General features: G+C 42.1%; 1 long non-coding RNA gene across 1 annotated transcript; it reads right to left on the bottom strand.

Annotated features, from left to right (window-relative positions):
* On the bottom strand, positions 1 to 19,169 carry LOC309823617. Its single transcript, XR_014296844.1, has 5 exons — positions 18,811 to 19,169; positions 4,019 to 4,146; positions 2,234 to 2,340; positions 1,131 to 1,206; positions 1 to 146 (listed from the first exon to the last, which is right to left on the bottom strand). It is a non-coding gene; the product is annotated as an uncharacterized lncRNA (long non-coding RNA).
* Positions 19,170 to 24,329: the final 5,160 nt, after the last annotated feature.

Below are 24,329 nucleotides of genomic sequence, written 5' to 3'. Positions count from 1 at the left end.
ACGGCTTCCATTTACCTCTGGCTTGTAATAGCGGCGAGTATTTGTTAAGTCAATAATCAGCCCAAGTTCTTCATTCTGTCCTTGGATTTTGTTAAGAGATCCAAGGGGGAGAAACGTTCTTCTGGAGCAAGATTCTTTTCAAAACTCTGTCAGAAAGAATAAAATAAGGAAGAACATATGTTTAAAATCCTTTACTACATTATCCATTTATTCAAACCCTGTGATGCTAACGTATGAGATTCAAAGTAAAGTTTCCTCCTCTGGAGTTTACAAGCGATATTACAATCCTTTCTTCCAGAGAGATTAGACGGAAGAAAATAAGCTCACTTCTATAGAGTTATTTCTGTGTTTGTTTATTTCATGTTGGTCTCCTAACCTGACTCTAAACTCCCAGAAGGCAGGGACCACATCCATTTTGCCTACCACTGTATTGCCAGCTCCAAGCAGAGTGCCTGAAAATAAGACACAGAAATAAATACTTCTTGAATATCTACATATAGGAAGGATGGCTTTCACTGCTAAATATTCTTTCATGTATTTGGCTTATACATGTACCCTGTTCCATTGATCTCTTTGGTTATTCAAGTGTCAGCAACACACACTTTTTTTAAAATTAGTAGACTCGTTTTAGAGCAGTTTGAGATTCACAGCAAAACTGAGCAAAATGTACACAGTTCCCACTTACACCCTCTCTCCTTCACCCCACACAGCCTTCCCCATTATCAACATGCCATACCAGTGTGCTTCATTTGTTAGAATTCATGAACCAACACTGACACATCATTACCAATCAAAGTCCATAGTTTATTGCATTCATGGTACAAGTAACTGACTATTTCTTTATTTCTAGTATAGTCATCCCCAAACATTTACATACTGAGATACATATTACTTTCTTATAAATTACTTTATTCTTTATTTATAGTTAGGGCATTGCATTTTTTTTTTGTTTTTTAATTAAGTACAAAAGTTGGTTGTATTTGTCTATGAATCCCATTTCTGGATAGTAAAAGAGGTATTAAAAAGTATTTGCTATAAAAAGGGAAAATGGAGTACGACAGGGTTGAGAGCCAGGGCTCTATATGGTGAATTCAGATTTCTGGAAGAATACGGTATTAACTTTTGCTCACCTTTTTTAAAGGAACTTTGAAAGCAGTGAAACGAGTCCCAGGCATCCGCTGTTCAACTGGGAGATAGTCTTTCCACCTGTTAATATATTTTTTGTTAGGCAAATTGTATGTTAGGCTGTTTCCCTGCATAGGATGAATGCGCCTTGAAAATGGAAATCATATCCCTCTACATCGGCTCCCAGGTGGTCCCAGCGTCCCGACCCCGACCCCGGCCGCGACACACTTTCCACAAACTGACACACACGGAGCCCGCGCGAGGGCCGGGTCGCGCGGGCCTCCCCGCCGGGTCGCCTGGAGGCCGGTCCCCCGCAAGCCGAGCGCACGAAAGGGCGCCCCAAAGGCGCCGGCCCAAGGCGCCCGCTGCGCTTTCCCTTCGGAAGGTGGGCTGCGGGGCCCAAGCGTAAACCCTGACACAAGGAACACGCGCACCACACCGCCACGGGGGACGAGAGGCCGGGCGCCCACCTAGCCGGACACGCTGCATTTCTGGAATCACCGGACGCCTGTGTACATTTCCGTCTGGCCTGTCATTTTCCAAAGGCCACTCAAGATCAGGGGACAGAACGCCTCCTCTCCAAGTGTCCTGCCAGCCCACCCACTCAAGATCAGAGGGACAAAATGCCTAACTAAAACAAAACAAAACAGAAACACAATAAAACTGGAGAGAGGGAGGAAAGGGTGACCTGAAAAAAAACAACAACAAAAAAAAAACTAAGCACGTTGACAGCGCTAAGAATAAACTACCAGGAAAAAGAAACCCTACATGTCAGATCCTAAAGTACAGAAGGGCAAGCCCGCCGACATTCCAGGCCCGGGGGGACCGGGGTCCCCAGCCCTGCAGAGCCAACCGCAGACCGGCTCGGGCGCCCCGCAGAAGCGCGGGGTCCCCGCGGCCGAGTCTGTGCCCCCCGGCCGGCGCCGGCTCCCCTCTGCCCACCCTGCGCGCGGGGGCTGGAAACTGCCGCGGAGAACCACGGCGGGGCGGGAAGGGGGGCTCCAAAGAGGGTCTGGCGACTCGAGTCGCTCCGTTTCTCAGTGGGCTCAGCGCGCGCCGTTGGGGAAGAGGAGCTGGGTTCCGGGAGGAGGGGACGGGCGGCACTTACGTAGACCGGCAGCGGCCACGGGCAGACGGCGGGCTCGGTCCCCAAGAGCGACTCCAGCCTCAGCTCCAGCTTCTCCCCCATGTCTTCGCGCGCGGCCCATATAGCAACTTTGAATTTTAATAATAAATACATATATGTATCAAACATTAATAAAAGAATAAAATGATCCAATATGAGTACATTTGCTCTTGTTTTGCAATTAGTTCCAGGATTCTATTTTAGATTACTACTTCATATCTGCGAGAGTTGGGTGTGTGTTTGTGTGTTTGGTTTTGTGGAAGCTGCATTGTGCTAAATTTTACATTTCTTTCTTGAATTAAATGGCTTTTGTTATCCCTTGGGAATACAGCAACAGCAGATTACTGAAGACAGCGACAGCAAGATGACTACCTACCAGTGGAAAAGTGTAAGTAGCAATTGTAGCCGCTAGTGATTCTGAAATTGCCTTAACTTTGTCCTTATAAAAGTGCTCCAAGAATTACACAAATCCACAGATTTGCTATCCATATTCAAGTCATTTATGTAGACAAAGAATGTAGCCAGCCTTATCGGTAACACAGGATGTTATAGCCATCAAGCCATCAGCCACTGAAGCCACACCCAAAGCCGCACCCTGAGGGGATTCAGGATGGAGAAAACAGGATACTGGCCCTAGATAATTAAAGTGAACATCAAGGGACTGATTTCCAGGAGACCAGATTCTTGCATCTCACCATATATAGAAAAGTGCTACATTTATTAACTTAAGATGTCTAGTTTCTTTAATTAACAGTAATCTTTTGATGTTCCAACTACCTGGTTTTTTTTTTGGAAGAACCTCTAAATACCCTGCGCCCTCCCTTACCTCTTCACAGCTATCTGAGAGGCTGTCTCCTGATTTCAGTCCTCAGTATGTCCTCCACATAAAACATAATTCTCAATTTCTAGGTTGTGCATTGAAGTCAACACACGAAAATACAAGGATAAAACACATTTTCTACCATATTAAATTTTTTCGTTCATTAATTCATCCCTAAGTCATTCAACACGCATCTTCTTATTGAATACTGATGAGGGGTCAAATGCTATGCTAAACACTCAGTATATAACTGCAAACGAGATGGATAGGCCCTGATTTTGATGTCACTACTATCTTTTGTCCTGCCATATAATGGGACAGCTTCATTATTCCCTTTACCCTAAGTTTTTATCACAAATTGCTAATGAAAATAAAGCTGTTAGTGGAGTTTCAACATGCATAGGTCAATGAGAACACAGAACTCCCCTTTCGCATGCCCCATTCTCCTCCTTCTAACTCCCTATGTGAACTCACTTTGTGCCAAGACCAAGAAGCTGTGCCCCAATAAGAACCAAGCTGATTTCCTCACACTGACTGGGGCTATTGCTCACTTAGAAGACTTGATGCTTAATTTTGATAAGCAACTAGAAGACCATGGAGACAACCTATAAAAATGATTTGTCTTGGGAGAAAATACTAAAGTGGGTTAATGTGCTGTTCCACATGTCTAACCTCCTGGGATTCAACCACAGGCACCAAGATCACCAAGTGTACTTGGCAACAATGAGCTAAAAATTAAAAAAAAAAGCATCATACTGTTATTGTATTCATTTTCCCCCAAGGCACTCTCTGATAAGCACCACAACCTCTAAGGGAATTGAGAACAGCTTCCTTGTGGGGTAGGTTATATAATATATATGCATCTTTTTCCAAGCAGTTAAATCATATCCAGCTATCAGCACACCTTACTTAAGGTGGTCGTAATGTATGAGATTAAATGTTCCTACCTGATTGGAAACCTTCTTGTCCTCAATTCATTGGCTGTACTGGATTTGTTTTTCTTGGGTCAGACCTTCAGACTTCTACCAGAAATCGTTCCTTTGGGGAAACCAGGCCTTCCCAGAAACTCAGGAAACTGAAATGGAGACAGCAAGAGAGAAGGAAATTATTTGGACATATAGACCTCAATTGTTTGGTTTTAAGTAAACGTCCAAGCAAACATCTTCTAAATGGTATAATAACTTTAGGGAAATTCACGGTTTATAAGTTTGTGTACTCATGAACTGAACATATTACGATAAGAGTACAGGTTGCATTTTGTGTCTTCAACTCAAGCAAAGGCTTCAAAAAAGGCCCAGTTATCCTTTGTTCATTAAGACACAAAGAGAGGGCAAAAAGGGCAAGTTTCAAAGTCTTTTTCTTTACAATTTACTTCCTTTCTTCAGTCTTCAACAAGATCTTCAGGAAATTAACTTTACTAAAGTTAATTATTCATAAAATAAACATAGGAACCTGCAGAAGACTATTTCACACAGACGTGTAATGTACAATATCCATTGCATACATGCACCATGAGCTTGTCTTTTCTAGCACTGGCATACACAAAACTCTGTGTGTGTGTGTGTGTGTGTGTGTGTGTGTGTGTGTGTGTGTGTGCGCGCGCGCGCACATGTGTGTCTTTTTTTGTGATGGAGCCATAGGGAGAAAATAAATCTATTGGCTGCAATTCAGTGATGTAGAAAGATTTAAGGGTAAAGGAGAAGGTTACATCAAGTGAAACAATAAAGTCATGAGGTTGTGGTTCCATAATAATAACAACAGCAGTCTTCTGTAACCAAGGGAGCAGGCTCCTCAAATTATAGTCACACCTGTTAGACCATCTGCCCATACATTTCACACCATCATTAATGGAAAACAAATGGCACTGTCTCTCCTTCCCTTTATCCATTGGCCGTCCTCATATAAACTCTTTTTCTCTTCAAGGTCATGCTCTTTCCTATCTGTTTAAAAATATTAGGATTTAGGAGGAGTGATACATAATGTGCCGTGCCTTGGTACTTGTACCAGTGACGGCTGTGTAAGCAGCACTGGGTTGTTAGGAGGCTATCAATTGAATTCCCCTAGAAGCAGAACTTGAGGCAATAATTTGAGTGCAAACTGCTCATCTGGGAGGTGCTTTCAGAAAACTCAGAAGTGGAGTGGGAATTGAGAATGGAGGCATGGAAGGCAGCCAACAGAGGTGCATTACCGAATAAAAATTACTCCTGCAGGGAACTGCTGCCAGTACTTCAGGGGAGTTCTGTGAAACTCTACAGAACATGTCTCAGAGTTATCCCAAGAATCGGTGAGAAACTTGAAGTACCTATCTTCCAGTCCCCTCTGTCCTTGGTTGAAAGCTACACCCAGATACATTAACTCCTGTACACTTCTGGCCTGCCCTAAGGTGGATAATTGCAGGTGGCAGCATGATTCTATCAGCATATACTGGAAGGATGAGTGCTGGGGAGATATGAGTGGAGCATCAAAACCATCTAATACAGTCGGGGCAGGAGATATCAGTTATTGGCTAGAAAGTCCAAATGGATAACCTTAAATTCCTGGGTTTATGGTTTTACTTTGAGGTATTTAAGCATGATGTATGAGTAAAAATTTCCTCTGTTAAATCAAGTTTAAGGTCCTCAATCCCTAATCTTCTGGAAAACGGTGGTATCTTTTAACAGATTTTGGAAAGGTAACATGATTAAGATTTCAAATTGACCATTCATTCATTCACTCATTCAACAAACATTTATTGAACACCTAAAGTATGTCACGGGTTAAACTAGGCACCAGTGTTACTGTTACTAAAATCATTAGAGTGCCACCTAGAATTCAATGTACTGTGACACTCAAATAAGAAAATCCATAGTTACCGTACAAGATATTACAGAGTGCTACAGGAAGACACGGTAAGACCTTAATTCACGCTGTGGACAGTAGTATATGGGCGATATCAGTAGGGCTTCCTGTAGAAGGCAATTGAAATGGATATGTAACATGAAGGAAGGGTGAAGTTTTGAGGAAAAGAGAAGATAAATTCACGGTTGCCAGAAAATGAATGGTTAAGGATCAGTCCAGAAAGGAGTTCCATTCATAATCAGTATAAGAAATGCTCACTGGGGCTTCCCTGGTGGCGCAGTGGTTGAGAGTCCACCTGCCGATGCAGGGGACACGAGTTCGTGTCCCGGTCCGGGAAGATCCCACATGCTGCGCAGAGGCTAGGCCCCGTGACCCATGGACACTGAGCCTGCGTGTCCGGAGCCTGTGCTCCGCAACGGGAGAGGCCACAACAGTGAGAGGCCCGTGTACCGCAAAAAAAAAAAAAAAAAAAAAAAAGAGAGAAATGCTCACTGGAGTGCAGGAAAAGAAGACAATGGAGAGTGTGGTAGAAGCCAGATCATGCATGGTCCATGTATGTATAGTAAGTGCTATGGTCTAGTCTTTGTGTTCCCCTCCAAATTCATACATTGAAATCTTAATTTCCGTAGCTGATAGTATTAGTAGGTGGGGCCTTTGGGAAATGATTATGGTATTAGTGCTCTTATAAAAGAGACCCCACAGAGCTCCCTAAGCTCTTCTGCCATGTGAGGATACAATGAGAAGTCTGTGATTCAGAAGAGGGCCCTCATCTGACCATACTGGCACCCTATTCTTGAACTTGCAGCCTCCGGAACCGTGAGAAAAAAAAATTCCTGTTGTTTAGGAGCCACCCAAGCTGCAGGATAATCTTACAGCAGCCCAAAAGGACAAAGAGAGTTTGGATGGGAGCTTTTACTCCAAGAAAGATGGGAATCCGTTGAAGGGTTTTACCTGGTAACTTAGAAGAGAGAAAAGTTTCATAACACAGTCAGGTGTTTTTATAAGAAAAATTTGCTTCTTTTTCAGAAAGATCACTCTGGAAATACTGTGACTAGATTTTTGGAGAAGTGTGATGGCAGACCCGGATATAGAAAGATGAGTTAGTAGTCCATTAATATAAGTCAAACAAGAAAGTGGATATAAAAAGTGTGAATTTGTGGCTGAGAGTTCTTTTCTTTTACTACTTGAAAAATGTTATGTCAATGCTTCTGACTCCATAATTTTAGACACGAAATATGCTGTCATTGGAACTGGTTTCTCAATAAGTGATGCATCGTTTCTGCCTGTCCACTTTCGAGATTTGTTTTGTCTCTACTTTTCAGAAGTTTAATTACGACGCGTCTTGACAAGGATACCTTTGTGGTTTTCCTCTTTGGATTTGCTCAGATTCTTGAATGTGTGCTTATGTCTTCTAAAAAATTGGGAACGTTTTAGTCATTATTTCTTTGAATACTTTGTCAGTCCTACGTGCTCTCTTTTTTCATTCTGGAACTTTGATGATATGAATGTTAGTGCTTTTGTTACTGTTTACAGGTTCTTGAGATCCTGTTCTTTCTCCCATCTCTACCCCTCAGCCTATTTTTCTCTGTACATTTGGTACACTGTATTGATCTCTTCGAAGTTCATGATTCTATGCTTTGTAATCTCCAGTCTACTCTTGAGCAAAGTTTTTTGATTGTTGTATTTTTCAGTTCTACTGTTCTCATTTGTTTTTATTTTTATAACTTCTAGTTCTTTGTTTACATTTTCTATTTTTCCCATTTCCGTCAAGGAACACATAATTGCTAACTGAAGCATTTATGTGACAGCTTATTTAAAATCCCTGTCTGATAATTTCAATAGATGTTTTATCTCAGTGCTGGTGTAGGTTTATTGTCTTTTCTCATTTATTCTGTGATTTCCTGGCTCTTGGTGCCATGAGTATTTTTCAATTGGATTCTAAACATTGTGAGTTATTACATGACTCTGTATCCCACTTAATTTTATTATTACTTTTTAGAAGGAAGTCATCCTATTGGAGGTGTAGTATGAGGACTGGGGGGTTACGTACAGATTTCCATTGGGCCCTACTGTCAATACCCCAGCAAAAGTGGGCACTTACATTCTCTCACTGCAGACAGATCAAGTAGAAGTTCAGCTATCCTATTGGCCCTTCTGACACCTTCCCCCCAAAAGTGGGAACATTAATATCATTGTGTTGCCTTTTAGTAGGAGTGGAAGTTCATCTCCCCAGTAGATTTCTTGACACCAGTGGAGGGGAGAAGTGAAGTGTTTGCTGTCCTTCCTCCCACTTCATTCCTTCTTGTTGATGCCGGGTGTGGGTAGAGGGTCAGCTACCTGCTGGCCCCACTGACACCAGGGTAAGAGGAAGAGAACTGCCAACTAGCCCTGCTTGTGCCATCTCATTCTGTCTTACTGCCTCAGGACGGTTATGAGGATTCAGCACCCCATTGGGTCTCACTGGCACCATGTGTTGGGGGTTAGTGGGGTGCCTACTCCCTCCAACCTGTAACATCCTATTCTTATTGATGTCAGGGAGAGACGGAGGCTAGGTCCCACCATTGGACCCCACGACTGTGTGAGGGCAGCCCAGTGTTAACTAGCCTGTCAGGCACCACCTTTGAAAGTCTCTTTGCTAATGCAAAGGGGTGGAGGCTCAGCTCACCACTGCACCATACTGAAACAGCCCTGGTGGCGAATCAGAGCGCTGCCTCTTCTGGAGGGCAGGAGTGGGGTGGTGTGGAAGATCAAATCCTAGCTTGGCCCAACTGAAACCACAGGACATAGGGGACGGGTGCAATATTCCACTGGCACTTGGCTCGAGTAGTGTGTATATTATTGCCCAAATGCTTTTCTCTCTTTGGCAACCCCTTTCCTCACACCTTGGCTAGGGGGAACGGGGGTTTTGTGTTTTCTTTTTTGAAGCTTTTTCGTCTGTTGTTCTGTTGGTGGTTATTGATTGGGGGTTCCTGTATACCCTCTCCAGGATGTATGGGAAGCAACAGGAAACACAGGGGACTCATCACCATGTTATTCCTCAAGTCCCAAAGTCCTTAGTTAAGTCTGCCTTCTCATTTCCACCTTTCAGTGTCTTCCTATGTTTGTCTGTTGTTATGTTCAGGGTTTTAGTTTTAAGTGGAAGAACCTGGGAGAAATGGGCTACTTCATCTTCTTGGAAGCAGAGGTCTGGAGGCCTATGGATGTTACAAAGTGCTGCTGACTGTAAATTAAAATTTGATGATATACACCTTGCCCTTTCAGAATTATTCTGCTAGATGATGTGGCTTCCCAAAGTAGCTACAATTTGATTTCCATACTTCTAAAAGTCAAGTGTTTTGCTGGAGTTGAAATTTAAAGATAAGCAAGAGATGAGGCTAAGATGGTCTATGTGGTAACAGATTAAAGTTGGAAACATCAATATACATTCATGTTTAGCTTAATATTGCTTCATATTACCTTAATACACATGGTTATGTAGAGAGATACTTATAGATGTGTGCATATACATGGGTAATGTACACACATGTTATCTCTTTGCTCTGTCAGCTGAGAAGATCTAGAAGCAATGACATCCGGGCAGCAATCAGCACACCCCACACCCAGATCCTGCTGTCTAATACTGTGCTCCACTAAAAAGACCTGGTTATCCTTGAAGAAGTAGCTGATTCTAGGACTGAGGCAGTAAATATACAAGATTTATATACAAGACCATCTTATAGTGTCAGAAAGTAAGGAAGTTCCAAAAAAATATATAGGATGGGGATACCTCAGAGTGGCACACGAGCCACTGAACTGAAAAGAGTTCACAAGGGTCAGGACTAGAGCAATTTGAGGAACAAAGTAACTAACGTAGAATTAGATTATAACCCAAAGTATAAAATAAAAATCCATGAGTTCTTCTGATATAAATAAATGATTGGATATGTAAATAAATGCGGGAGAATAGATAAATCTCCAGTGCAAAAGAATTCCAAATAGTTTATGTAGTACTCCATCTTAAGCATAACTCTCCATTCCTTAGTTGTGGGCTGAGCATATTGACTTCCTTCCAAAAAGTACAATATGGAGAAGGGAAAACAGTAATTTTACAATGGAGAAACCTGAAAAACACTACCTCAGCCTGGTGATCAAGGTCGACCTCAGCATTCATAATGCATATTGATACTTTGTACACTTGATGTGATCTGACAAAATAACCCTTCTACTCTTGTGGTCTTCCTCCCCAAAACACATAATCCCAATATTATCATGAAAAATGCATCAAACAAATTCTAGTAGTGGGCATCCTACGCAAACCTAACTACTCAAAATTGCCAAGGTCATGCAAGGAAAATCTGAGAAGCTATCAAACCCAAGAGGAGCCTAAGGAAACATGGCAACTAAATATAATGTGATGTTTTGGATGAAATCCTGGAATAGAAAAAGGACATTAGGTAAAAACTAAGGAACTGGACTAATGTATGGACTATAGTAAACAATAATGTATCAATATTTGTTCATTGATTGTAACAATGGAACATACTAATATAAATTGATCATCAGAGAGGGAAATGGGTATAGTGTATATGGAAACACTTTATACTATCTTCTCAATTTTTCTGTAAAATTAAAACACTTCTAAAACATAAAGTCTATAAAAACGTTGTGTTTTCTTGTTTTATGATTATGTGCTTGTATTTCCTAATAAATATGCAAATTTGCTTTGCCTTCCTTGATACTGATATTAAAGAAAATACTAAGTAACTCTGAAAGAATTTCTAACTCCAATTTAACAAGCAATAATTCTTGGTATTAACTTTTTAGGAGAACCCACTGAATAAATCAAAGCAAATTGTCTTTAAAGGCTGAATTTCTTTTCAGTGTTTCATCTTTTATATGATTAATGCATACCACAAGCATGGTTCTGTTTCAAAGGGCAGAAAACATTGATTGTAGGCCATGTCTAAAATACAGTGAAATATTAATGGATGATGCTATAACAACTTTAATGTATTTTATGTTTTCAAAATGATGAATTGTTATTTCAGTCAATAAAGTATTCACTTGTATACATTTCTTACCCACCTTTCCCCAGAACACCCACAAGGAAATGATACTATCATCTGATATTAGGTTCATCAATTTAAATGGGAATTTTTGGTAGCTGTGGTTGCCAACGGTACTGGAACGTGTGATACTTTTACAAATCCTCTCCATGGCAAAATCTGATCTTCACAAGGTAAATCACAGTAGGTGCCTAAAGCCAAATGACAGAGAGTTTTGTAGCTAGATTACCAAGCATTTTACTTAGAGGCACAATAGAATGCAGAAAAGGCCATTTCTCCGTCTTTTTCTGCTCAAAGGTCACTCACCATCTCAGAAGTTTTCCATAAATTTAGACTATATAATGTCACTTAATGTGAATGTAGCTCAACATTCTGTTTTAGTACAGCTAATCTCACATTATTTTATTGGTCCTAAATATGTAAATCATCAGCAAATTTTTGTACTTAACTTTTTTTTTTTGATGTGGACCACTTTTTAAAGTCTTTATTGAATTTGTTACAATACTGCTTCTGTTTTATGTTCTGGTTTTTTGGCTGCGAGGCATGTGGGACCATAGCTCCCCGACTAGGGATTGAACCCACACCCCCTGCATTGGAAGGCGAAGTCTTAACCACTGGACCGCCAGGGAAGTCCCTGTACTTAACTTCTAAAAATAATTAAAATAAGCTATTCAACACATTTTTCCTAAAAAAAAAAAAAAAAAAGCAATTCTTCTTAGGCTGGCCCTGGGCACATACATGACTTTGCCATTTTTTCCATGGATTATTTTCTTATCTGTTCTACTGTGTCACATTTGTTCTACCTTCTCAAAAAGAAGCATTTAAAACTTCATCTACGCGTTCAAGCATTCATACATTTATTAAATAAATCTACTGAACACCTACATACGGCACAGAAAAAGAGGCAGAAAACTAATCTGGGTTGCACAGAAAGTAATGAACTCAGTTAAAATTTTTGGTGAAAACAGGTGTTACTCAATCTACTGGAAATTACATTTCATTATGGGGACTCACAGACTCAAGGAAAACCAAGACCGAAATAATAATAAAGTAATAAAAGCACTAGCCATTTACTGAGTGCCTGCTTTTACCTGACTCTGAAACTCTAAAATCATTACGGATGTTTTGAGGATTGTCTGATATAATTATAATTTCTATTTTACAGATGAAAACAACAAGGTTCAGAGACATTAGGTTACTTGCCTAAAGTGAAGTGGCCCAGAAACTACAGAACTGGAAATTGAACCTTAGATTTCATAATGCCAAAATCTGTGCTTTTAATCACCAAGTGTGTGTGTGTGTGTGTGTGTGTGTGTGTGTGTGTGTGTGTGTGTGTGTGTGTGTGTGTGTGTGTGTGTGTGAGAGAGAGAGAAAGAAAGAGAGAGAGAGAGACAGAGAGAGACAGAGAGAGACAGAGAGAGAATGTGTTTAATAGAGAACTTCCGAGAAATGGCAAGAAAACTGCCAGGTATCCATAAAAGAATAAATTAGGAGCTTCTTACTATACAAGTAATTGTTAATCTTATGGCTGAACTAAGGATCTCTCACTTTTGAACTAAGAAATCAAAAGCTTCCAGAAGTTGAGTCTAAATTTTACACTTACATAAGATACTTCATACAGAATGCTAAAGTATACTAACTAAAGAGCTCTGAAAATACTGGAAGCATTCATACTAGTATGATTTCATAATGTGGATAATAGAGGATTTAAGAAATTGGCAGATGCAACTGCAGACTCATTTGTTATCATTTCTGTGAAGGGCAAGATAAATCAATAAAATGAGAAAAATGAAAAAAGAATGGCTAGCAATTTTAGGTAGTTTGCTTCATCTCCATACTAGGAAAGACTAAGCAAAAAAAAAAAAAATTCTCGAAATTTTATTTTGAAAGCACCTACAAGTGTATATGGTCTTTTTATACCAAATAACTTGGAATTATGAACTGTCAAATAAGTCTAATCTTCTCTGATGATAAAATTGCTGACTTTATTTGAAACTATGAAATGAAAAATGAGGTAAGAGTCAGAAATTCTTAAGAAAAGGAGTAGACAAAACAAAATTATAAGAGTTATGTTAAAAAATATTTTGAAACAAACATAAAATCCCCATTACTGGTACAGAGCTTTTAAAACTTTATTTTGGTTTTAAGTTTTAATAAATATTGATATGTTTACATAATTACTGTCACAAGGAAGACACAATTTTAGGTCAGCTTTCTTCATTCTTTCTTTAGTAAGCATTATTTTATTTTGCTCCATCATCGTGTAATTATAATATAGTAACTGTGTCACTTTCTACTAAGTGGATATAATTTCCTAAACTGTTTTCCTATTGTTAACAATTAAAGGTGTTTCCAATTTTTTGTTATTACAAATGACATGACAATGAGCATCTTTATATAATAATTTTCTGGATTATAAATTATTTATCGGCATAAGCTTCCAGAATTAGAGTTAACGTGTAAAAAGCTATTAACATTTTTATCTTGCTAGACATTGCCAAATTACTTGTCAAAAGACGGAACCAAATTATATTGCAAAAATCTCTGCCAACAGAAAACATTATACACAATTTTTGATTTTGCTAAATTAATAAGTTGGAAACCTATGTTCCATTTCTTTGAATTCTTTGATAACAGAGTGCTGCTGGAGGCTGGGAGGGCAGCCATGTCCATGAAGGCTCCCCAGAGTTGGAGCGGGGAAGTGGAAAACGGTAAACAAAAATACTAATTGTATTTTCCCTCGATTGTTATCTCTCATTCTTTTCTGCCTCTGTGTAACTTATATCCAGGTAGCCGGAGAAAACTCATGTGGCAGGGCAAATTGGTATTCCAATAAATTAATAATCACCAACTCCAAATGGATTTTCGAGACTGGAAATATTGCTCTGACTTACAGTAAGTTCTTTCTAATTCTCCTTAAGGACTATTTTCTTAGAAGCTTTCCCTACCCTCCTCAAATTTTCCTCCATCCTCTCTACTTCCTTCACTCTGAGCTGGTGAGGCGCTTCCTAACTCATTAGGAACACAGAAGTCAGTAAATAGTCCACTGCCAAATCCGTTAATTCATTAGCATTTGCATTGATCTTTGTATTCCCTTTCACTACAGGAGTTCAAGTTCAAAGGCCACGTGCACTACAGATAGCATTTCATTTTCTCTCATCTTCTCAGGTACTTCACAGCACTGCATTTTCTACAACCCATTCTACTCCTTATGCATGATTCTTGCCAAAATTCAACCTCATTCTAGACTAGTAACTCCAACTTAAAATGTTGAAAACTACGTGTAACACGAAAGCCTCCCTCCTCCTCTAATCCCTGCATACCTTCTTTAGCCAATTCATGTCTGAACTTTTCAAAATTGTTATCATCATATATTGTTTCCATTTCCTCACGTCCCACTTACTCTATAATTTACATCCACCTGACTTCTCTCACCGTAATCTCTCTGCCCACTGTCCTGAAATTTTACTTATGAAGGTCACCAGCGATCTCCATGTCAGTATAGCCAATGAATAGTTTTTGTCCTATTTCTAGGCTCTTTCCTTCTTTAAAAAAGAAAAAGAAATACAAAAACTATTTTTCTCCTCCTCTATGTTTTCACAGTCTCATCATCTTCTCTCCTGGTATATTTTACTGGCTTTCTGTGTTTAATCTGATTTCTAATATTCTATGAGTTTCCTTTATCTTCAGTGGAATAAACCACTATATGAAGGATTATTCTCAACAGTTAGTTCTCATAATAACAGTACTAGTAGCAGCAGTCAATACTTCTATAATGCTTATCATGTGCCAGACACTATTCTAAGACACTGTTTAAATACATATAGACACACACACACACACACACATATGTAAAGTTCTCCTCCTCATAGGCGTATGAAATAAGCCGATTATTATACCCATGTTACAAATGAGAAAACTGAGGCAATGAGAGGCCAAGGTCACATGGTCAGTACTTGGTGAAGCCCCGCCTGAGTTAACGCTGGAACTTTAGAGTAGACAAGTTAAATAATGTCTCACAGATTGGCCTTAAAAGTGAGCAACATTTAATCAATGACTTGTGAAAGTATCAGAAAAAAAGGGAACATTTTAAATTGAATGGGATCTACTAAGTCACGTATCAGTAACTAAGAATGACTCTTATTGAATGAAATTATTTTTCATTATTCTTTTGAAAGAAGAATATTCTTGTGTTAGTGTTTCACAGTTTTTTTTTATTCACGTATTTATTCTTTATTAGACACACATTTCCTACACACCTATGTGCCAGTGTGTGCTGCAAGCCTTGGAAGATTCAGTGGTGAGCAAAAAATTACAAAGTCCCTGCTCTTAAGCAAATGTCCAGTGGTGGAGGAAGACAGAGTAAACATGTAAATAAATGTTGTACGGTGACAGAAATACGACTGGACAAAGGGATGGAGACGCACTGAGGAGGCAGGTCTCTTTGGTCAAGATAGCAGTGGTGGCGTTTGAACCGAGACCTTAACGATAAGAGGGAAATTGGTCTGGGTACATGGATTAGCCAATCTAAAGCTGGGAGAGCAAGAAGTAGAGCTTGTTGCATCTGAGGGACTGAAAAAGACAACTGTGCCTCGAACCCCATGAAGGTCAGGGAAAGATGTAGTAAGTGACCAGAGCACATGGTCTCTGTGAGCCTGGCTAAGTAGTTGAAAATTTAATCTCTTTACAATAGATAGCCTTTAGAGGTTAGAAGCAGTGCAATAATAGCGTCTGATTTGTGCTTTTTAAAAGACTACTTTGACTGTTGAGCGTCCTACAAAAGCAAAATACTTGTGTCTCTATGAAGCGCAGATAGTAAATTTTAAAAAGCCCAATGAGCTCATAAGCAGTTGGTTTACTAACTGTAATCATTTATCTTAACTAGACTTCATTAATATAAGCTTGGTGACCTTGGGGTCCTGGGACATATTAGATCTGGGCAACCCAACTATTTTCAAATAGTGTGATTTGAAAAATTCTTGAAATTGTTGGGGTTCAGGAAGATTATTTTATTGCTGGGGCTGGATGGGAAGTTTAGAATAAGAAAAGAAAGTATGATGGCTGGCTTCCATCTATTCTCCCTTTCTCTGGGAGAAATGATGGTGGGGTGACTACTTTGCTGTTGACCCAATGCTTAAATTTCAGAGCTGGTTCAATCCAGTAAATATGTGCTGAACAACTATTATATGTTAGGCACCTAGCTGGAACTGGGAATATAAAGAGAATAATTAATAATAAAAGCAGGTACTACTAACAAGAGACAGGCACTGTGCTAATGCTTAACATGCACCATCTCAAGTTACATTAATTTACACACTAACCATATGAGGTAGATGCATTTATTATACCATTTTCCGGGTGAGAAATCTAATCCCTTTAAGGGGCTTAAGTTACTTCTCCAAGGTTACACAGCTAGTTAGGGGCATAGGCAGTATTTGGACTCAGGTCTGGTATCAGCACCAATTCTCTTAGCCATTATGCTCTCTAAGGACCTTACTTGAGAAGTTCAGGATTATACATATAGGGGTACAACCAACCCTAAGACCATCTGGCAAAACTGGCTGCTTGAGAAGTCCTGGATTTATGTAAGATGCTCTTGGAATGCAGAAGATCGTGAAGGAGGGTCCCCAAAACACACTCTCTATACTAAGGGGCGACAGAAGAGAGAAAGAATTAGCCTACAGCAGCATGATATTGAGGACCAAGAAACAGTGTTTCTCTCTTTTGTGAACAGTTATTAAATTATTTCTACTTCAGAATATCAGAAAGGAATCACAGGACTATGGACAGTTTGCTGAGCCACCCTATCTATCTTAGCGTGAATCCTGGCAGGTGTAGAGCTCATAGTATGACCCTGGCACCTAAGTGTAGTTAAGTAAGCTTTCATTTTTCTTCAGCCTTAAAGCAAAGCAGCTTTCTGATAGGTATAATTTAGGAAAGTCTTCCAAGAAAATAGTTAAAGTCCACTTTAAATATCTCAAGAGAAAAGCAATTTTGCAAAAGATCAATCAACAAAAGCAAGGCCAAACACACCAATTATTTCGTGAGACTTGTATTGTTATGTCATTGCTCATGTTGTTTCTTTATGCATTTAACTGGAAGAAGGCTTTTAATGTTCAACAATTCTCAAAGAGATAAAGACCCACACTGATGTGTCAGAAAGAGCTTTGCCCTGGAATTAGATCAGTTTAGGTTTGGCTGCTTACTAGAATTAGGTAACATTCTTAATCTTTCTGAGCCTGTTTCCTATCTGCAAATAGGGATAACACTATCTATTACAGAGGGATGTGGTTAAATTAAATGACACATGTCAGTGAAATATATCCTTCCAGACTGAGAACATACCTAGTAAATGTTAAGTGATCTGCAAATATTCTGCTTTCTTGAAATGGATGAAACCTGTTATCATGATTTTAACCAATGGTCTAAATATCAAGACAATATTTAGTTAAAAGTTATATTTGTTCTTTCACTGTCCATCTGCATTTTAACATATTCTCCTTGATAAATTGTGTCAATATTAGTAACATTTGTCATTTCAGCTATTACTGTTCATATGTTTAAAATATTTCAATGTGATATAAGTCATTACGCAAAGGGATGCCTAGCTGGCTTTGTCAAAGATTTATTTTAAGTAAAAATGAAAGACTCATTTTCACCAAGTTTTATTGAACAGTGTATTCATTAACTGTATGAACTTTCTGGCCAACCCAATACAGGAGCCAAGACATGGAAACAACCTCAGTGTTCTTTTGTGGATGAATGGATGAAGAAAATGGGATGCATACAACCTACTATTATTCAGCCGTGATAAAGAAGGAAATCTGCCTATTTGTGACCACATGGGTGGATTTGGGGGGCATTATGCTAAATGAAATGTCAGACAGAGAAAGATAAATACTTTATGATCTCATATGTGAAATCTAAAATACTGAACTCATGATAGAATGGAATGACGGTTGCCAGAGCTGGGGGTTGGAGGTGAGGAAAATGAGGGAAGACGATCAAAAGGTAGAAACTTCTAGTTATAAGACAAGGGAGTAATGGTGATGTAATGTACAGCTCGGTCGCTACAGTTAACAATACCGTATTTTATGTTTGAAAGTTGCTAAGAGAGTACATCTTGAAAGTTCTCATCACAAAGATAACATTTGTAATTATGTGAATTAAGGTTAACTAAACTTATTGTGGTAATCATTTCACACACTATATATATATCAATCATCACATTGTACACCTTGGACAGATACAATATTATATATCAATTAAGTTAAATTTCCGTCTGGCCTGTCATTTTCCAAAGGCCACTCAAGATCAGGGGACAGAACGCCTCCTCTCCAAGTGTCCTGCCAGCCCACACACTCAAGATCAGAGGGACAAAATGCCTAACTAAAACAAAACAAAACAGAAACACAATAAAACTGGAGAGAGGGAGGAAAGGGTGCCCTGAAAAAAAAAAAAAAAACTAAGCACGTTGACAGCGCTACGAATAAACTACCAGGAAAAAGAAACCCTACATGTCAGATCCTAAAGTACAGAAGGGCAAGCCCGCCGGCAGTCCAGGCCCGGGGGGACCGGGGTCCCCAGCCCTGCAGAGCCAACCACAGACCGGCTCGGGCGCCCCGCAGAAGCGCGGGGTCCCCGCGGCCGAGTCGACGCCCCCGGCCGGCGCCGGCTCCCCTCTGCCCACTCTGCGCGCGGGGGCTGGAAACTGCCGCGGAGAACCACGGCGGGGCGGGAAGGGGGGCTCCAAAGAGGGTCTGGCGACTCGAGTCGCTCCGTTTCTCGGTGGGCTCAGCGCGCGCCGTGGGGGAAGAGGGGCGCGGGTCCGGGAGGAGGGGACGGGCGGCACTTACGTAGACCGGCAGCGGCCACGGGTAGACGGCGGGCTCGGTCCCCAAGAGCGACTCCAGCCTCAGCTCCAGCTTCTCCCCCATGTCTTCGCGCGCGGTCCCCGCACCGCGCTAGTCTGGCGCTTGGGGGAGGGGCGCGGCGCCGCCGGCGGGGGCGGGGCAGACGGGCAGGCGGGCGGCTGAAGGGACGGGGCCTGGCCTGGGCCTCAGCTGCCGCCGCCGCGCTCCCGTCCGGGCCCCGGCTCCCTCTTTGTGGTCACAGGCCCGGGGCCCCCAGCGCTGCTGCGAACTCGGGCCGGCGTGAGGCGAGCACAGTGAGCCGGGGGCCGGACTGAAACACTCACGGCCCGCGCGGCCCGCCTCCTGGACTCGCACGCTCCCACGCACGCACGCTCCCACGCACGCACGCTCCTACGCACGCACGCACGCACGCACGTCATCGGCTGCCCCTGGCCACACCCACCGGCCCGAAGTGGGGACCCGGCCAAACCTCTCAGGGCCAGTGGTGGCGGGTTCGACTCCTGACCTCGACATACCGTGACACACACACACACACACACACACACACACACACACACTGATAAGACTATAATTCCTATTAAATATGACAGCTGGAATCCCGGCTTCTGTTCACAAAAATGCCGTGTATTTAGCCTATGCTAGGCACCAGACCGCGGACGCTCAGTACTGGCAAAAAAGGAAATGCCCTGCCCTCATAGCACTGCCATTTTAATTGGAATAGTAGTGACAATGGTCAAGGGAGAAAATAAAGTGTCATCATCGCCACGGGGATGGTTAATCTCATGTGCGCACTGCGTGGGGCCCCGGCAACCACAAACATTATTCCAGATGTGGCCAGGAAGGTATTCTTCAGAAGAGATTAACACTGAAATTGGTCCACTTTGCGTAAAGGAGATTGTCAATGCCGCGGCGTGGGTGGGCCTCGTCCATCAGTTGAAGGACTGGAGAGAAAAATGAGGTGCCCTAGGAAGAGGGAAGTGTTCCTCCAATGGACTTGGCACATCAGCTCTTCCCTGTGTCTCCAGCCCAGAGTCCTGCCCTGACTTGCCTGCCTCACGGTCACAAGAGTCAACTCCTTAAAACGAAACTATATATGTAAAAATATTGAATATATACAAGCCTATTAATTTGTATATGTGTGTATAGATATGATATATATATGTATACACATATGTTTATATGTGCATGCGTTTGTAGTCTATGTGTAAGTACTATATACAGTATACATACAAGCCTATATATTTGTGTGTATATATTGTATACATGTATGTATGTGTATATATACAGTATACATATTATGAAGGTGAACATGCTGTATATATACACACACCCATGTATTGATATATGGGTGTGTATGTGTACAGTATATGTACACTGTATGTATGTATGTATACAGTGTATATTGATATATAGGTGTGTATGTATGTTGTATACCTGTATGTGTATAGGTATTATATGTATATATGTATGTACTCTATATACACACTTGCGTGTGTACTTATATGTGTATGTACATGCACATATTTACATATAGGTGTGTGTGTATACATTGTATATATGTATGTGTATGTATCCTATATATGATATGTGTATGTATATATACGACGAATTTATAGAAGCAGTACATATATTTTTATTCTACATGCTTTTATATGTAGGTGTATATGTGTGTCTATATGTATGTACGTGTATGTATTGCATATATTATATGTGTATGTATGTATACTGTATATATACACACCTAAATATCTTTGTATGTGTGTATATATGTATGATATAGACGAACCTAGGTGTGTATATTGCATATCTTATACGAATGTGTACATACTGTATATATATATACAAACTATGCATTTCATATGTGTGTATGTATAGTGTATATGTATGTGTCTATTGTATATATTATGTGTATATGTGTGTAGACATACTGTATATATACAAACTATGCATTATATATATGTGTGTATATATGTATTTGCGTATTGCATATACTATATGTGTATATGTCTGTATGCGTACTGCATATATACACAGCTGTATATTTTTGTATGCGTGTACATGTGTACGTGTGTGTGTATATACACACAGAGGCTATGGATTCTGTTTGTCTGGAGAACCCTCACCGATACGGACACTTATGACAATTGAGCACCTGCTCTTTGCCAGCCAGGGAGCCAAACGCTTGTCCTTTCTGTGTCTCCCTTAAGTGTCACAAGTCCCGGGAGGGAAGGTGATGCCGCTCCTACCAGTTGAGGTGCCTCAGGGTCAGAGAGGTGCACAGGGCGGGGGGCTGGAGCCTGGTGGAGCCCAGGTGGAGTTCTAGCAGCAGTACAGCCTAGCAGTCCCACTTCCCCGGGTGCCTCTCACAAAGACGCCGAGGGAGAGACGGGGTCTGAAGGAGGGGATGAGGAAGTTTCCGTGGGTCTGCAAGCCCAGACCAAGGCTGACTCGTCAAGGGTGTTAGAGGTCAGGACTCTGGTTACCTTGGAGATGGGGTTACACAGAGCCATTCCCATTCTGAAAAAGTATCCATTCTGCTCTTGTTTGTATGTTTACTCCCCTCCCCCAAATCTTTTAAAAACAGATTATCTTGGTTGCTGGGAGCACACAAGGGGAAGTTGTGTGTGAGGGGGTGTGATCCAGGGGACAGGGAGGATAAGCCCCCCACTCGTAGGGCCAGGAGTGGCTCAGCTTTGTGAGCTAAGGATGGCCCGCGAGGTCCCAGAGAGAAGGGTCCCTGCTCCGTCCCTGCTCCGTGCACCCCATTCCCAGCCTGAGAAGTCCGGAGCCCACCCCCCTCCCCCCACACACACACACCAGGGAGGAGAGCCAGTCACCCTGGCTCCCAGGCTCCGGCTCCAAGGCTCCCGGCACTAGGAGCTATTTTCAGCTTTCATGCCCTAGGACACGGCCAGAGCTAGTGTCTCCGGAAACTCTCTGTCTGTCTCTCGCCCGCCCGCCATCCCTCCCTCCCTCCTCCGCCTCTTCCCCTCCCGCTCCAGCTGTCCTGCCCTCCACCCTGCATTTCTACACAGGATGGCTCACAGACAGCTGCTCCCCGTGCCCACCCGCCACCATTCGATGGATGTCAAAGCAAGCCCTGGGGACTTCCCTGGAGGTCCAGCGATTAAGACTCTGAGCTTCCACTGCAAGGGGTGCGGGTTCGATCCCTGGTCAGGGAAATAAGATCCCACATGCCGCCCGGCACGGCCAAAGAAATAAATGAATAAAAAATAAAGTTATAGTGATGAAACAGCCCTAGTGGTGCAAGGATGGGACGTATAGCTCTATGGTAGAGAATAAAGGTCCAGAAACAGATAGATGAGAACTTGATATGACAGAAAGTGGGGAAATTAAGGAGTTTTCAATAAATGGCATTAGGAAAATTGCATATCCATGTGGGAAAAAGTAAATTAGAAAAAAAAGAAAAAAAGCAAGCCCTGGTCAGGTGTGACCTTGGGCCCAGGGCCATTGGCACACGTTGTCGTGTGGGATGTTCTTCCTTAGACTCCTCCCTCCCTCCTGTGTCACTGTCACTTCCTCCAGAACCTTCCTGGACTCCCCTACACAAGCCCGGGGTGTGCCCTCACCCGCCCACCCTGGATCACCGGAATTCCAATCCCGGCCCACCCTTCCCCGCCAGGTAAAGAACTGGGCCTGGTCAATAAGACCGTAGAGGTCCTCGGCCATTGCTATTGCAGTTGCAATTGTTACTGTGTTTACACAGGGTGACCAACACCCGCCCCCAGTTTGCCCAGGACCGCTCAGGTTTGAGCGCTGGAACTGTGGGGAAACCCTCATTTCCGGGGAACCCCAGAAGGCTGGTCAGCCTATTTAGGATGGATCTTTCACTTGATATCCCAACCCCCGAGAGCCAGAAAGGGAATCTCCCCCCTCCTTCCATGGTAACCTTCATTCATTCATCCACTCATCCCTTTATTCAACTCCTTTATTCAGCAAGTATTTAGGAAGCATCTACTACATAGCAGACACTCTTCTAGGTGCTGGGGACAGTAAACTGAGAAGGTGTGATTTTTTACACGGGGATGATGTCTCGGAGACCACTGCAGGGCATGGGAGGTGGGAGAGGGAAGGGGCAGTTCTAAATGCAGGCTCAGACGGGACCGGGGCAGACCTTGCCCTAAGCCAGGCTGGTTGCTTCAACACAGCTGCTTCAACACAGCTCCTCACCCAGGGCCATCCTGCTTCTGCCTCACCCAGTTCTTCGGTGATGTCTGGGGAAAATCTGTGGTTGTCACAACTGGGGGGGAAGGGGCCCCTGGAATCAAATGGGTGGGGACAGGGATGCTGCTGAACCCCACACAATGCCCAGGAGGGGCCCCCAGCAGAGAATGACCCGCCCCAAATAACCCCAGTGCCATGGGGGAGACCCTGCACTAATATTATTCAGACCCGCTGGTGCCCCTAGATTCCTGCACAGGCTGGGACTCTAACCGGGTCACCTCTGTATCCCGAGGTGACCTAGAGTGGGGCAGCCAGGAGGGCTGAGTATCAGGGATGAAATGACAAATCTCCGTGCCCACTCTCCCCGCCGCACCCCAGGGTCGATGGCCTCTATCTCCTCCCTGTGCAGGTAGCTTTTCCCTGAGCCATTTCTTCTTGTCAAGGTCCCTGTCGCAGGTTGTGTTCCCCGAAGATGACGTTGAGAGCAAGCAGTGGAGTGCAGGTGGTTGATGTGAGACGTGCAGAGAACAGATACAGCTGCCATAGGGTCCCGCAATTCCACTCCTGGGCATAGATCTGGAGAAAACTCTAATTCAAAAATATACATACACCCCTGGGATTTCCCTGGTGGTCTAGTGGTTAAGACTCTGTGCTTCCGGTGCAGGGAGCATGGGTTCCATCTCTGGCCAGGGAACTAAGATCCCACATACTGTGTGACAAAAAAAATAAAGAAAGAGAGAAAGAAAGAAAAAGAAAGAAAGAAAAGAAAGAAAGAAAAGATACATGCACCCCAATGTTCATTGCATCACTATTTATAATAGGCAAGATGTGGAAGCTACCTAAATGTCCACTGATGGATGAATGGATAAAGAAGATGTGGTACATATATACAATGGAATATATTCAGCCATAAAAAGAATGAAATAATGCTATTTGCAGCAACGTCGTGGATGGACCTAGAGATCATCATACTAAGTGAAGTAAGTCAGCAGGGAAAGACACATATATGATCTCTCTTATATGTGAAATCCAAAATACGACACAAATGAACTTGTCTACGAAACAAAAACAGACTCACAGACATAGAGAACAGACTTGTGGTTGCCAAGGGGGAGAAAGAGGGAGGGAGGGTTGGATTGGGAGTTTGGGGTTAGCAGAGGCAAACTATTAAATATAGGATGGATAAGCTACAAGGTCCTACTGTCTAGCACAGGGAACTATATTCAATATCCTGTGATAAGCCATAATGGAAAAGAAAAAGAGTTTTATTTATAGGTTTCATCCCTAACTGAGCTGGCCCATCCCCTCCCATGGTT

The sequence above is a fragment of the Grampus griseus genome (assembly GCF_964374135.1).
Source record: "Grampus griseus genome assembly, chromosome: 6".
Classification (NCBI taxonomy): domain Eukaryota; kingdom Metazoa; phylum Chordata; class Mammalia; order Artiodactyla; family Delphinidae; genus Grampus; species Grampus griseus.
Note: the sequence above shows the minus strand (reverse complement) of the source record. Positions and strands in the feature narration are given on the sequence as shown.